Source organism: Bidens hawaiensis, unplaced genomic scaffold (assembly GCF_021521415.1).
Source record: "Bidens hawaiensis isolate Kalapana, Puna unplaced genomic scaffold, B.hawaiensis_p1.1 tig00035128_1, whole genome shotgun sequence".
NCBI classification, from domain to species: Eukaryota; Viridiplantae; Streptophyta; class Magnoliopsida; order Asterales; family Asteraceae; genus Bidens; species Bidens hawaiensis.
The window spans coordinates 11,305-25,630 of NW_027496120.1; the positions used below are offsets into that span (position 1 = coordinate 11,305).

Below are 14,326 nucleotides of genomic sequence, written 5' to 3' on the forward strand. Positions count from 1 at the left end.
TTGGGCAATTTGTTTTTCATTTCGCGCGAAGACTCGCGACGCTTCCATAAGCTTAGCCCAAGTGGTTGGCATGCCTTCTCTGCTCACGAGAGCTCTGCGGAGTTGATCACTGCGCGCACCTTGTATAAAGGCAACGCGCAAGAGTTGTTCAGTGATGCCTCCAATTGCAAGAGATTCCTGATTGAAACGAGTTATGTAGTCCTCAATGGTTTCATCATTCCTGCGCACCCAGTGCATGATGTCATCGGGGTCGCGCGTGTGTCTGCGCTGCTGTACAAAGTGAGCCTGGAACTTTTCCAATAGCTCTTCGAACCCATCGATTTGTCTTGTCGGCAAGATTTCGAACCAGACACGCGCTGCGCCCGTGAGGCAGCGAGCAAACATGTGACACCATGTTGGCATCGTCCAGCTTTCTAGGTTTCCAGTGTTGTAAAAACCTTGTAAGAAATCATCTGGATCTGTTGTACCATCGTACTTGCCCAAACCACTTGGCATCTTGGTTTTGTGTTGAATGGGAGCCTTCGCAATGCGCTCAGTGAATTTTGAATGTTTTACCAAGATGGCTGGCCTATATGGCGTGATTACGTCCACTTGCTCTTTCGCTTGTGGGTTGTATGGTGTGTATAGATCCATATCAGCTTTGGCTCCAGGTGCTATGTTCATGTGTGCGCGAAGCTGTGAACCTCCTGCATGAGTATCTCACGTCTTCCTCATGCTGTGCACCTCTTCCTCATCACTAATATCAGCGTGTTCGGTGTGAATAGAATGACCGTCTTCCGGCGCGCGCGCCTTTTTTGTTGTTCCCTGAATGGTTTGTTTATCAAATGCGAGCCTTTGTGTTAAGTCGGCTAACTTTTTGTGTTTTACCAGCTCATTGTATTTGTCCATTAAACGCCGTTGTTCGTTTATGAGCCATTCTTTAGGGTCATTGGTTTCAACTTCCGGACCCATTGGTCCTTTTTATTTTGTACCAGTCAGATGTTGGAACGTGAGATCGTCTGGGGGAGTTTCAGTCTGGCTATGAGGTGTTGTATTGAAGGGATGGTTACTGGTGGTGCGCGCAGTGTCACGCGGCGCCCTCAGAACCTGATGTCCCTCATTAACATCTGTAAGTCCCGGTGCTGATCGATACGAGATCCGCACGAGGTCTAGGAGTGCGGAATCCTCCTAGACTCGTTTATTGGTGTATAGACGAAGAACACAAACACGTACACGATCAAATACACAAACAAATACAAGAATGGATAATCAAATCTGCAGATTCATATAATAATAAAATAATCACGTTACATACCGTAACAAAAACAGAAAAACACGACTGACCCGAGGTGAGCTCTACCTCGGGTCGTCTCACACGACTCTCACTCTCTTGCTCTCTCTTGACACTCAAACTGTAACACACACTCTCTGAATTACTGGATTCCCTCTACATAACCTAACACGACACAAGTATATATAGACAATCTTCACGGGCTTGGGCTTCAGTAGGCGAAGTTGTTCATAACTTCGCCTAGGGCGAAGTTGTGATAACTTCGCCTAAGGCAGAAGTTGTTACAACTTCGCCGTTGGCGAAGTTGTTATAACTTCGCCTAGGCGAAGTTGTGCTAACTTCGCCTGTGACGATCCGCTGGTCAGAATTGCATAGCGACGGTCACAGAATGCACCAACAGTCTCCCCTTTGACCGTTGCTCTCAATTCTAACAAACACGAAAGATCATCTGTTACAAAACATGCACTAACAGACTCCCTCTTAACTGATGATCTTCTGTTTTGTTCATCAACCAGCCGTGTCTGAATCTGTCCTGTAGCTTCACAAATCTACCAATCACCCAGCGTCTTCCATATCAGATCTCCCCTTCAGTGTAAGCTTCTCCGACTATAACGATTGAGGTCTTTGAAATGCATGCATCCTCGTGCCAATAGATCATCTCAACCAATCACGTGAGTCCATCTGACTTCACCAACACATGAAGTTGGGCTTCCTCCACAACTTCACCAACTCGTCGGCATACGATAAGGTTTAATCTTCAACTACTCAACATCAGGTGATCAATTTCATCACAAAACCACCTTGACAGAATCTAACACATGACCATTAATTAATCCGAAGCATCTTCAATCACCAGGGATAACAATCAAGAACATAGACACTTTAATTCCCGGTTAAATCCAACTTGTTCCAGAATCTTCACTCGTATAAATAAGCATCACGTTTCAGGATCCAATTCTCGAACGCCTTGAAAATAACATAAATAATATGCTCTGACCGCAATCCAGTAATGACGAAAACCTTCAGTTCAATTTGACTTTCTTCGGTTGGTCAACCACGAACAACAACAATTTCATTGCCCACAAACACCCGAATATGTGTCAATATCCAGTTTCAAACAATATCCCATTCACAACCTCAACTCCAAATCCAGAGTTGACACGTATTTGTTCACACGTAAGACCAAGAGATAACAAGATCACTCGTTGACGGAACAACATCTTTGGTCTCACAATAATCGTGTACACCCGGCCATACAGACGAAAACTCCAAACAATAATTTTTAATTTTTTTTTTTTTTTTTTTTTTTTTTTTTTTTTTTTTTAACTTCACCTGGCCATAACTTCGCCTGTTCATAACTTCGCCTGGCCATAACTTCGCCTGTTCATAACTTCGCCTGGCCATAACTTCGCCTGGCCATAACTTCGCCTGGCCATAACTTCGCCAGGCCATAACTTCGCCTGAACCCTAAAATTTAAGCGACAACTTCGCCTGAACCCAATAACTTCGCCTGCGGCGGCTGTTCGGCCGAAAACGCACAGAAACGTGCCAGAAACACCAAAAACGCAGATCTCGAACCATAGCGTAAGAGCCTAAGGCTCTGATACCACTTGTAAGTCCCGGTGCTGATCGATACGAGATCCGCACGAGGTCTAGGAGTGCGGAATCCTCCTAGACTCGTTTATTGGTGTATAGACGAAGAACACAAACACGTACACGATCAAATACACAAACAAATACAAGAATGGATAATCAAATCTGCAGATTCATATAATAATAAAATAATCACGTTACATACCGTAACAAAAACAGAAAAACACGACTGACCCGAGGTGAGCTCTACCTCGGGTCGTCTCACACGACTCTCACTCTCTTGCTCTCTCTTGACACTCAAACTGTAACACACACTCTCTGAATTACTGGATTCCCTCTACATAACCTAACACGACACAAGTATATATAGACAATCTTCACGGGCTTGGGCTTCAGTAGGCGAAGTTGTTCATAACTTCGCCTAGGGCGAAGTTGTGATAACTTCGCCTAAGGCAGAAGTTGTTACAACTTCGCCGTTGGCGAAGTTGTTATAACTTCGCCTAGGCGAAGTTGTGCTAACTTCGCCTGTGACGATCCGCTGGTCAGAATTGCATAGCGACGGTCACAGAATGCACCAACAACATCCTCAAGCTCATTATCCTCCAGAATTTGATCATTGTTTCGAACACCGGAAACCATGGTGATGATTTTCAGAGAGAAAACTGATGAAATAGTGGTTTTGTTGCCGTTGTAACAGGTGATGGCGCCAATGAAGAAACGTGTATCGACTTACTTGTATTCGATCAACGTTCCTCGGGTGTGAGTGTGCTATATCACCGATGGTTTTCCGAGATACGAGTTCTTCCACCTACAAAACGAACAGCACCGTGAGCTTACCCCTCAGAAAGGGACAGAGGGGCCCTCTTTGGGGTAACCCTCCGGTGTGAGAATAAGATATTGCAGGAGAAGATAAGAGATGTGAAAATGAGTAACGGATTCAAAATATATTTCTTGCCTGACCTCAACTGTGGAGGTGGTGTGGTATTTATAGTATTAGGGTTTCCAATGATTGGGCTCAGACCCAATTAGGGCCTTTTTGGCCTCCTCCTATTGCTTCGTGCCACGTGTACTTAGGACACCTGGTGCTTTTTCATTGATTATTCTCTGACCAAGGTATTTTACCTGACCCATGTGCCATCACGTGGTGGCACATGGGTTTTGCTGAGTTGTCCACCCTTCATTGGCAGCTGTCAACATCAGCACATTCTTTATTCCTTAAAAGATACCTTCTGGAAGGTTGTCTGATGAGTACAATCATGGTTGTCCTTATCCTGATTTGGATTAGACTATTGTCTCATTTGTTGTGTTGTCCTTTATGCGCCTATCCCGGGGATGCGCAAGATCTTCTCTTTATTCTCACGCGCAGATGTTTCATGCGCAGATGTGATATGCGTAAGCATATGTAATGTGCGTGAGCATATGTAATATGAGCCACGCGCAGATGTGATATGCGTGAGCATATGTGATGCGTGAGCATATGTGATGCGTGAGCATAAGTGATGCGTGAGCATATGTGATGCGTGAGCATATGTGATATGCGTGAGCATATGTGATATGCGTGAGCATATGTGATATGCGCCACGCACATAGGTTTTGGCTTTGTGTCTTCATGACATCCTGATTTCAAGCCTCTTGTTTATATCTTGTGGGTTGACCCGCCCCGCTCGATGTTAAGGCGGGTGCATACCCCTTCACAAGTTAATGTAATGGCTGATGTTTTGTCTGAGCGGTCGAGTTCGGGTCCGTAGATGTGGATGTGAGTCAGTTCGGCATTATCCGGTGACTCTTGCGCTTTGAATTTTGTATTATATTATTTTGAAGATAGAGATTTCAGTCTCCAATCCTTAGTTATGGAGAAGTTATATTGTTGTTGAACTTTTTATATATGAAATGCTAGTGACATGTTATTCTATATATAATGAGTTAGGACTTTCGTGTTTTGGTTCGTTAAGCATCGAATCGTTAGTCAAACTTAACAGAAAAAAGAAATATGGAGCTAATTTTGCTCATTTAAATATAATAGACGAAATAACAGTGTATTTTGGTAGTTTAAAATTTTATTTTGTTTTATTTTGATGAACCCTGTTTTTAGTACACAATTGATAAATTCGTTTTATTTAAAGGGATAACGATAGTTTTATATTGTTCATATAAAACAATTAATGTATAACTGTCTTCAAATAATAATTAGCCACAAAAAAAATACATTTTGTTAAAAGACCCCTATGTTTAAAATAATTCATATAACAAAAGAATGTTTGTGATTTGTTGGTTTTATTTATTGCACTTATCGCTTTAAGAAATACTTCTCGCATTAACTTAATATATTTAACGAACATAAACAAATGAACAAGATGTGTGTTCATGTTCGTTTGTTCATTATATAAATGAACATAAACAAACTTCCTGTCGAACAATTTTTGAATGCCCGATTCATTTACAAGCCTGCATTGAGTGATTGTCTCTACCTTAGAAGACCTTCAAATTGAAATAAATAGTAAAACCAAACGACCATGTTCATATATTATTGTGGTCATTTTTATACATAATTCAGTCCTTTTTTATACACAATTGGGTCCTTTTCTATTTATACACAATTTGGACAAAATTAAATTTAGACTGTATATTATAGTTGAAGTTATCCTCATAATTCATCTAGATATTGTGTTATTCAGTGTTGACTGGACGCTGACTATACACTCGTTGAAAAAACCAGAGCTTGTTATGGTTTAATTGAACGGGGCTTTAACAAATTTTCTACTTTTATTTTTATATTTGTATACTATAATACCATAATTTTATACTTTTTTCTTATCTTGTATATGTTATACAAATATTTATACAAGATCGTTTACCCGCGCGTTGCAGCAGTGTTTTTATATAATTATATAGTGCCTTTACATATATGTTTAAACCAGTGTTGTAAAAGTCGGATTCCAAGGCTTTGGAATCGGCGATTCCAATGTCCTCGAACATCGACCTTGCCGCCTTTTCCCAACTCGGCCACCATTACTCGCCAAGGTCCAACTCGATCAAAAGTCGGAGTACTCGGCCTCCAAGGTCAACTCGGCCACCAATTTTTTTTTAAAAAATTATAGATAACAACAAATTAAACTTGAATTTTTTGAATTATGTTTTATTTTTTCATATGAATTATGCTTATTTTGACATGAATTATGCTTGTCTTAACATATATATAATATCCAATAATTGTTTTATATTATATTTATCATGTCCGAGCAAGGTCGTAGCTTTAGTTGGGGCCAGGGGTGGCCCCGGCCCCCTCCGTTTTTCGCTTGGTAGTGTAAAATTATCTTTTTTCGGCCGAAATTTTTTATACATAATGTAAATTTATCCGTTTTCGACCGAAATTTTGAGCCCGACCCCCTCGGTTTTTTGCTCGGCAGTGTAAATTTATCCACTTTTTGCCTGAAATTTTTTATACATACTGTAAATTTACCCGTTTTCGATCGAAATTTTGAGCCCGACATCCTTTTTTTCGCTCGGCAGTGTAAATTTATCCTTTTTTAGCTGAAAACTTTTATACATGGTATAAATTCACCCGTTTCTGGCCGAAATTTTGAGCCTGCCACCCTCTAGTCTATGAATTTTTTTATACATATTGAGTCTGGCCCCTCGACGTGTATGTCCAAGCTTCGCCACTGTGTCCGAGTACTCCCCGAGTACGCCGAATACTCCCTACAATGGGGTCGCCCGCCTAAGGACCGTTAAACCCGTATTAATTGTTCCAATATTAGTTCTAAACAACCATTTGATGACCAACAATAGCTCATAGTCTCACACAACACAACACAACAATGGCTCCTAAATTGCGATTGCAAACCTTAATTTGTGATGGCAGTCCCCTAAACACGACAGCAGGCCTCAGTCGAGTTAGCAATTCCCTGCTTCTGCGTTTTAACTGAAGAACATAGGTTTCACCTAATTACATATGATTACATTTTAGATGACGTTTTTGATGTGTCATTTTAAAAGTGATGATATAATATTTTACAATCAGATGCAATAAAAAAATATCTAAATTGATAAAAGAAGACAATGGTGTTGAACAAAAACCTATATCACATGGTAGAATGTCTGTTATATTTTTTTGGGTTGGACTTATGTTACAACCAAGACTAATTTATGTCTTAAATAACATGATATACAACTCATAACTTAGTAAGTTACGTATTTAGTAATTAACATATCATCAAAGCCAGTAACATCAATATATACTCCCACGACATGCTCACTTATAATAAGATATAAATATTATGATATATAGTGGGATTAGAAACCAGGAATACTACTTAAAACAAAGTGTGGGCGATGCACGTTCTTGCAAGCTTTAGCCACTTTTACATAAACGAACCTGTATATCAACCAGTCCAAATAAATCATGTAACTGAAAAGAATAACACACATGTTGTTGGTTATTTTAGTGTTATTGGATTAACTTGTCGAGCGAGGAAATAACGTTAGAGATTAAACGAGTAGGTGATGCGGGAGTGCGGACTCAATTTTATCCTTAAGGTTATTTGGGCTTTACTATAACAATGGGTTTGTTATTAATTCACTTGGACTTAAGTGGTATGTGAAGTGGGCTCAATTAATATTTGGGCTCATCTGATAATTGATCAAATAAATTGATCGATATTTTCCTGATGGAAAATCATCTCATCGAATATACAAAGAACAGAGAAGACGGTTACTTCTCTCTGGTTCTTCATCATCACATAGAATCATCAAAATCCAATTCTATCTACAGAAAATCTATGTCTTATCCGATAAATCATTGTTTGCATCATTGATCGAATTCATCCTCCAGGTACGCATATATACAACAAAGAATTGTAGTGTATGAAACTTGAAAAATCCTCAATAGCAAAGTAGCTAACATCAACAAAATAAAGGTTGCAGCATACAGTGTCTCAATTCTATGGCTTAATTTACCCAGCTTTAACACCCTTATCAAATCAGTATAGCCTTGAATCATATGTTCATGAGTTGTCCGAATCATCTAAGATATCTAATCAAAAGGCCATAACTTCACTATTTATGTGAGAAAGGAGAAAGAGTTACCGGCTTACCGCAGGTGGTGACGGATAACTCCAGTGGACAGTGCTAGATATCAGCAAAGACCACGGGACCGATGACACTGCTCTCTCTTCCTTCCTCTACACAATAATGAAATTAAAGGATAACGAAGGACTTCGATATGATGTTCCATCATCTCCACAAATCCTAATAATCTACCTTACTTGAACTCTACCGCTGTGTACTCCACTAAAGCATGATTGAATAGAAGCTAAAAGCAGAGTTGTTCCAGGCTTCCATCCATTATAGCTGTAAACACCAAAAAGTCGAGCTCTCAAAAATCAAAGTTGTATAAGAAAAAGTCTATTTAGCGGCAACACCAAGTTGAGCAAGCGACCGCCACCCTAAATGACAGAACCCCCCTCCCATTTGAACTATATTTCTATTCAAATTATAGTGTACTTTAATTGGGGTTTTTCTGCAACTCTTAATATGGTGTATTAAGAATTTGGGGTTGTTTGTAACATAAATGCATCTCTTTAGCACAATATGACTGCAATTTTTGTGCTTTGTTTTGAATATTATTCAGTTTTTATAATACATTAATACTTAACAAAACTATGTACTAATGAGTCGAGGAACTTTAGCAATAGAGCCCGAAAGGAGCCAATCTCTAGTAAGTTAAACGACCCGAGCTCGGACTTGGCTCGTTTACACCTCTACATAGGATCCAGTGAGAAGGTTAATGAGAAACATGATTAACACCATGAACCAACCTTCATTATTTTAAATTAAAAGAGATGAACATATGCACATTGTTTACAAGAAAACATTAAGGATGTTGTTTAAGTTTAGTTGAGAATAGTGAGCATGTATCAAAGTAGCAGTTTTGTTTCAAATATTCCAAGATTCATTTATTTAAATCTAATTTGGTGTATGCTATTAAGAAATATAGCAGTTATAATGGATTATGTTTTGTATATGATTTGTAAGAAGTCAAGCCTAAACTTTAATCATCCATGGTGAAATTACCTGGTTGTAATGCTGTATTGAAACCGGTTTTCTCTTCATAGCACATCCAAGGGGCCATATTCCTCATTTGTTATCTAATTTGTAGTTACTTTGTTATTTTAGAAAGAGGCAGGGGTGTATAAACTATAAAGAGAGCAAAGCGGATACCACCAACAGAACCAATTCAAAGGGTAATGAAACCTCAAGCAGGTAAATCTTTTCTCCCAAAATTATTATATTTAGTTATAAAAAACAAAAAGATATTGTTTTGAAAATCTCTATTATTGAGTGCTAATAAACGAACCTTTCGAGCACGGACAATTTATGGATGAATGTGCATGCAATATGAATCTTTTCTTGTGTAGGAGCTCGCTTTTGTTTTGTTGAATTAAGAATAAGCTTACCAATTACGGGTCTTCATCGGTGTAAGTATTAGTTTTAGGTTTATTTTTGTTTTCATGAGCCTAAATGTGTATTTACTTTTCTTTTATAAGCCTAATTTGGTTCAAACTCATTTGGCAAGCAATTGCAGCCAACATAAACCCTTCAGCAGCCTGTTTTATGGCCATTCAACCAGACATGTGTTTGAGACTTGCATAACTAGGCCGAGATTCATTTGCATCAGTAAGTACTTCATATGCTGAATTTTTTTTATTTATTAGAAAATCACTGTGAGCCAGGTAACTTAACCAAAGTTAAATTTTTATTCGACACAATGGCATATATTGTTTCATCAATGAAAAATGACTAACTAATGATGTTTTTTTTGAGCATGTAATAATGGAGATGGTTGGAGGTGTTGTAGACTATTGCGTTGAGTGTGTTGGTATGAAGTTAGTGGTGTGTGAAGCTCATGATTCTTGTAGGAAGGTAACAATCTCATCTTAATTTTATTGGGTGCCAATAGTCAATTTTATGGAGATATTTTCTCAACAAATAGACATAAACAAGAATGTCTCGTTCATGGGTTTTTTTAACTTCTTGCAGATTAAAACGTACATGAAAAGGGGGAAAGTTTGTGCTGAAATATGGGCTGTAGAACGGGATGAAGAATGGGAGAATGTAGAGTTCGCTAAACTGTTTGAAGAGTTAATCGGGAATGAGTTTGAGCCGTGGGAAAGAGTGAAGAAAATTCAAAGATACTTTATATTTAGCTTAAACAAAACATCTGAATTTGAACCATTTGATGTTTATGTACTTTTGTTTGATTAAATAAATCTAATGGTGTGGTATGTGTTTGGAAAACATTTGCACATGTTTGTTCTAGCAGCAAAAAGTTGAAAATGAAAAAAAAAAAAAAAAAAAAAACGGTCTGTCGGAATCTGGCAGGTTAACCGGATTCCGGCAACATCTTTAGCGACGACACCTTTTAGCGGCGACTTTCGACTATTATCGGCGACGCAAAAAATGGTAGGTACTTTTAGCGGCGACTTTTTAAACTTTTAGTCAGTTTTCTTGTAATGAAGAACATGAAACCAAGTACCATTTATCAACTTTTCTTTGTGGCAAAAGAATCTTTCTAAATTGGTCAGTTTGGAGGTGTCTAGTATTTCCTACTATAATAAAACAACGGAATATATTTAAGAACACAAATTTGATTTTGAAAACAAAAACTGCTGAAGATAAAAACCTATAAAAATCCCCTAATAATTTTTAGGGCACCAATACCTAATTAACTCAAGCACTATAATTAGCTAGGAATAATTAATGCTTTAAACTTGAAGTAATAGAAGTAATTTAAGGTAGATTATTCTACTTGAATCATCGAGCGTTTCTTCGAGCGGATGCAACTTAATCAAAGCAGTCATCGTCAAATCCAAAATCACGAACTCTTCATAAAATTTGATAAGGTCTTGGGTGCACGTGCATTAAAGAGCATAGATTTAAGATACACGTGTACGGCTAGCAATTGAAAGTTTCACAAACTTTAAAATTAGTGAGTGATGGAAACTTTGGTTTTTAATATATATATAATAAACGACCTCCATGCATTTTCATGAAAATTAACTCCAATAATATCCATATTCCACATATCCTCAATCACAGCCACTTGATCTACACCCGTTTCTGGCCATCAATACCACTAGTGACGTCCCCGTAAATACGAACATAAAAGAAACCTTAACAAATCCAGTTATCATGTTCACATTTTTTTAGTACGTATTCTAGATAAAAGAAACCTTAACGAACCTCCCTCAAGTCATTTCAAACTCACGTTCAACATCATATATCTTCATCATCACTATTCACTAATGATGTCTTTAGTTGTCATCCTGTGCTATTTTGTTAGTAGGTTCATAAACAAGAAATCTTCAAGCAACCAACATTCATTACCACCTGGTCCAACCCTTTTGCCATTAATCGGATGCACGGTCGGTTTTCTTCTAAATAAGCCGGATTTTTGATGGATCCATAACCTCATGGACCAATATGACACCCCGATCCTTTGCATCCGACTAGGACCTTCAACCCACGTCATTGTAGTTTCGTCCCAAGACCTTGCATGCGAGATCCTCAAAAAACAAGATAAAATATTCAATTCCAGGCCTGATTTCTTGTCAGCCAATATGATAAGTGGAGGATATCTCACTACAATCATGTTCCCGTATGGCGAGCAATGGAGGAAGATGAAAAGAATCATAAACAGGGAGATGCTTTCACCGAGAGTACACAAAGGGCTCCAACCTAAACGGGAAATAGAAGCTAATCTATATAAAAACAAGATGCTATCGTTGATGGTGGATTAATAAATATTCAAAGTGTGTGCAAACATTTCATAGGAAACGTATTGAGGAATATGTTTTTCGGGAAAAGTTTATTCGGCCAAGGAACAGAAGATGGAGGGCCGGGTGAGGAAGAAACTGAAGTTGTTGTTGGCGCACTTTGTACCGTCCTGAAGTATCTTTATGCATTTTGCATCACTGATTATTTGTCATGGTTAAGAAGAAATACTGACTTTGATGGCCATGAAAAGATGACACGGAAAGCAATTGAAATTGTTCGAAAGTATCAAGATCCATTGATCGATGAAAGAATTCAAATGGGGAGCAATGGGGTAAGAACGAAAAAATGTGATTTACTTGATGTCCTTATTAAACATGAAGACCCTAAGCTTACACCAAAGGAGATTAAATCCCAACTTCTTGTATGTTTTTCTCCATCAGTTACTTTATTATCATTCACTTGCACATGCTAATAATGTTTTGTTTGGTACAATATATGTTTTACTTTTACACATTTCATATATGTTTGCATGACTATCTTTTCCAAATTCATATTTGTGTCATGTCAGATTTAGGAACTAATGGCTGCCTCAATTGATAATCCTTCTAACGCGACAGAATGGGTAATCGCCAAGATGATCAATGAACCTATGATCCTAAAACGAGCAGTCGAGGAGTTAGATCATGTTGTAGGGCGCCAAAAGCTAGTCGAAGAGCGTGACCTACCCAACCTAAATTACTTAAAAGCATGCATCAAGGAAAGTTTTAGGTTGCACCCTTTTGACCCTTTTATCCCACCTCATGTTTCAACAATGAGTACTACTGTTGGTGGTTACTTTATACCAAAGGGTAGCCATATTATCCTAAGTCGACTTCGGATGGGGGCAGACCCATTGCGGTTCAACCCAGATCGACATCTACATGGGGAAGGAAACAAGTGCTTATTTCGGATAATGACCTGAAGATGATCTCGTTTAGCACAGGGAGTCGTGGTTGTCCTGGAATAGGGTTAGGCACAACCATAACTACATTGCTGCTAGCAAGGATGGTCCAAGGGTTTACCTGGGAGGCACCATGTAATAAGCGGTCCACCGAGCTTCTCGAAACTAATGATGGCATTTTCTTGGCTAAACCACTTATAGAAATTGCTAAGCCACAACTGCCTGGACACATATACCCTACATATTGATGGGAGAAGTATCGTTTTTAGCATGACGTAGATGTATCTATCATATATAAACGTTGTTTGTAATTTCTTCTACCAAAAATAAAATGTCATGAGCCAGAGAATTAATGTGCCTTGACCCGACTAGGGATTGTTTTCGTGTAGCAAGGAGGGAGATGAGAGAGGTTGGTTATGGTGACTTGACACATGGCTAGGGTTAGTTAAAGTCAACCTAACCAAACCATTGTTTGAGATTTATTGTGTGTTGCTTTTAGTTATGTAACTAAGTTTAAAACCATTATTGAATCATAGTAAGTAATTATTCACCAACATATATATCTCCATTGGTTAAATCATCCATATACGTACACACATATACGAATTACGTACATATATGATATGTATTATACCCGTTATAATAACATTTGATGATGATAATAATAACTAATGAATTAATAAAAATTATCATTTTCATTAATGATAATTATCTAGACATTCAATAAGAGGACTGTACATAATAAACCCGGTTTAAATATGTATATTGTACGATTTCTTGGTGTGTGATCTATTTGAGATTATATATCAAGGGTAACAATCATGCATTTTGTGTCTTGAGCACACGATTTAGACAAGATTTAACATGCATTAAAGTATACAGCAGCAAACATCTAGCAACATCTAACTGCCTCTAATGATATAAAGACTTAATGTCATCCTCAACACCCATTTGTATAAACCTTGGCTTGATGACAATGGTATGTGTATGGCACAAAATCAATTATCCTTCTGTAATAGATATCCAGTTGAGCAAGAGACATGGCTTAATGTCAATCTCATATGACGTTCAATCATTATGTTTCTGACAAAAATGTATTTGGCAGAAATTTTGGCGATAATGTTTTTTATGAATTAAAAAATGGGTAAATTTTAGTCACTTGATTGAAAATATTGATACAATTTCTATGTAGATTATTTATTTGTGCAACTCTAAGTTTTATTTGTCTATGTAAATGCAAGATAATGTGAATATTTAGGTGTTAAAAGTTGTATTTTAAAAAGAAAAAGTCCTATTAACTTATTAAAAAATATGAAAGGACTTTTGGCTGAATAATTTCCATTGGTTACCTTGCAAACTTTTGGTCAGATTTAGGTCGTTAAAAAATAAATATATCAAAATGAAAACAATCCAATGTGATATAAGACGTTCCATTCAGGCTTTGATCCTTAGTTATGTAAAAGTTTTAAAATCAAGTGATGTTGTGTTTAAACTTTTTAAATAAGAAATGCTAATAACATGTTATCTACCTATTCTATTCTAATAAAAATAAAGTAAAATCAGTGAGACACGTGTCAGTATTTGGTTAATCCTTACAATTTTTTTCCCTCCAAAACTTATATATGACAAATATAAAAAACTATTTACTTTTCTTTTACACTCTATTTATATTATATCTAATTAAATTATTCATTTTTATTTAAACTCTATTTGTATTATATCTATACATTTTTATACAAATAAATATT

At 37.4% G+C, this 14,326-nt stretch overlaps 1 pseudogene; it reads left to right on the forward strand.

Moving 5' to 3' along the window:
• The first annotated feature begins 11,169 nt into the window (after positions 1–11,169).
• Positions 11,170–12,826, forward strand: LOC143587086 (isoleucine N-monooxygenase 1-like; annotated as a pseudogene).
• Positions 12,827–14,326: the final 1,500 nt, after the last annotated feature.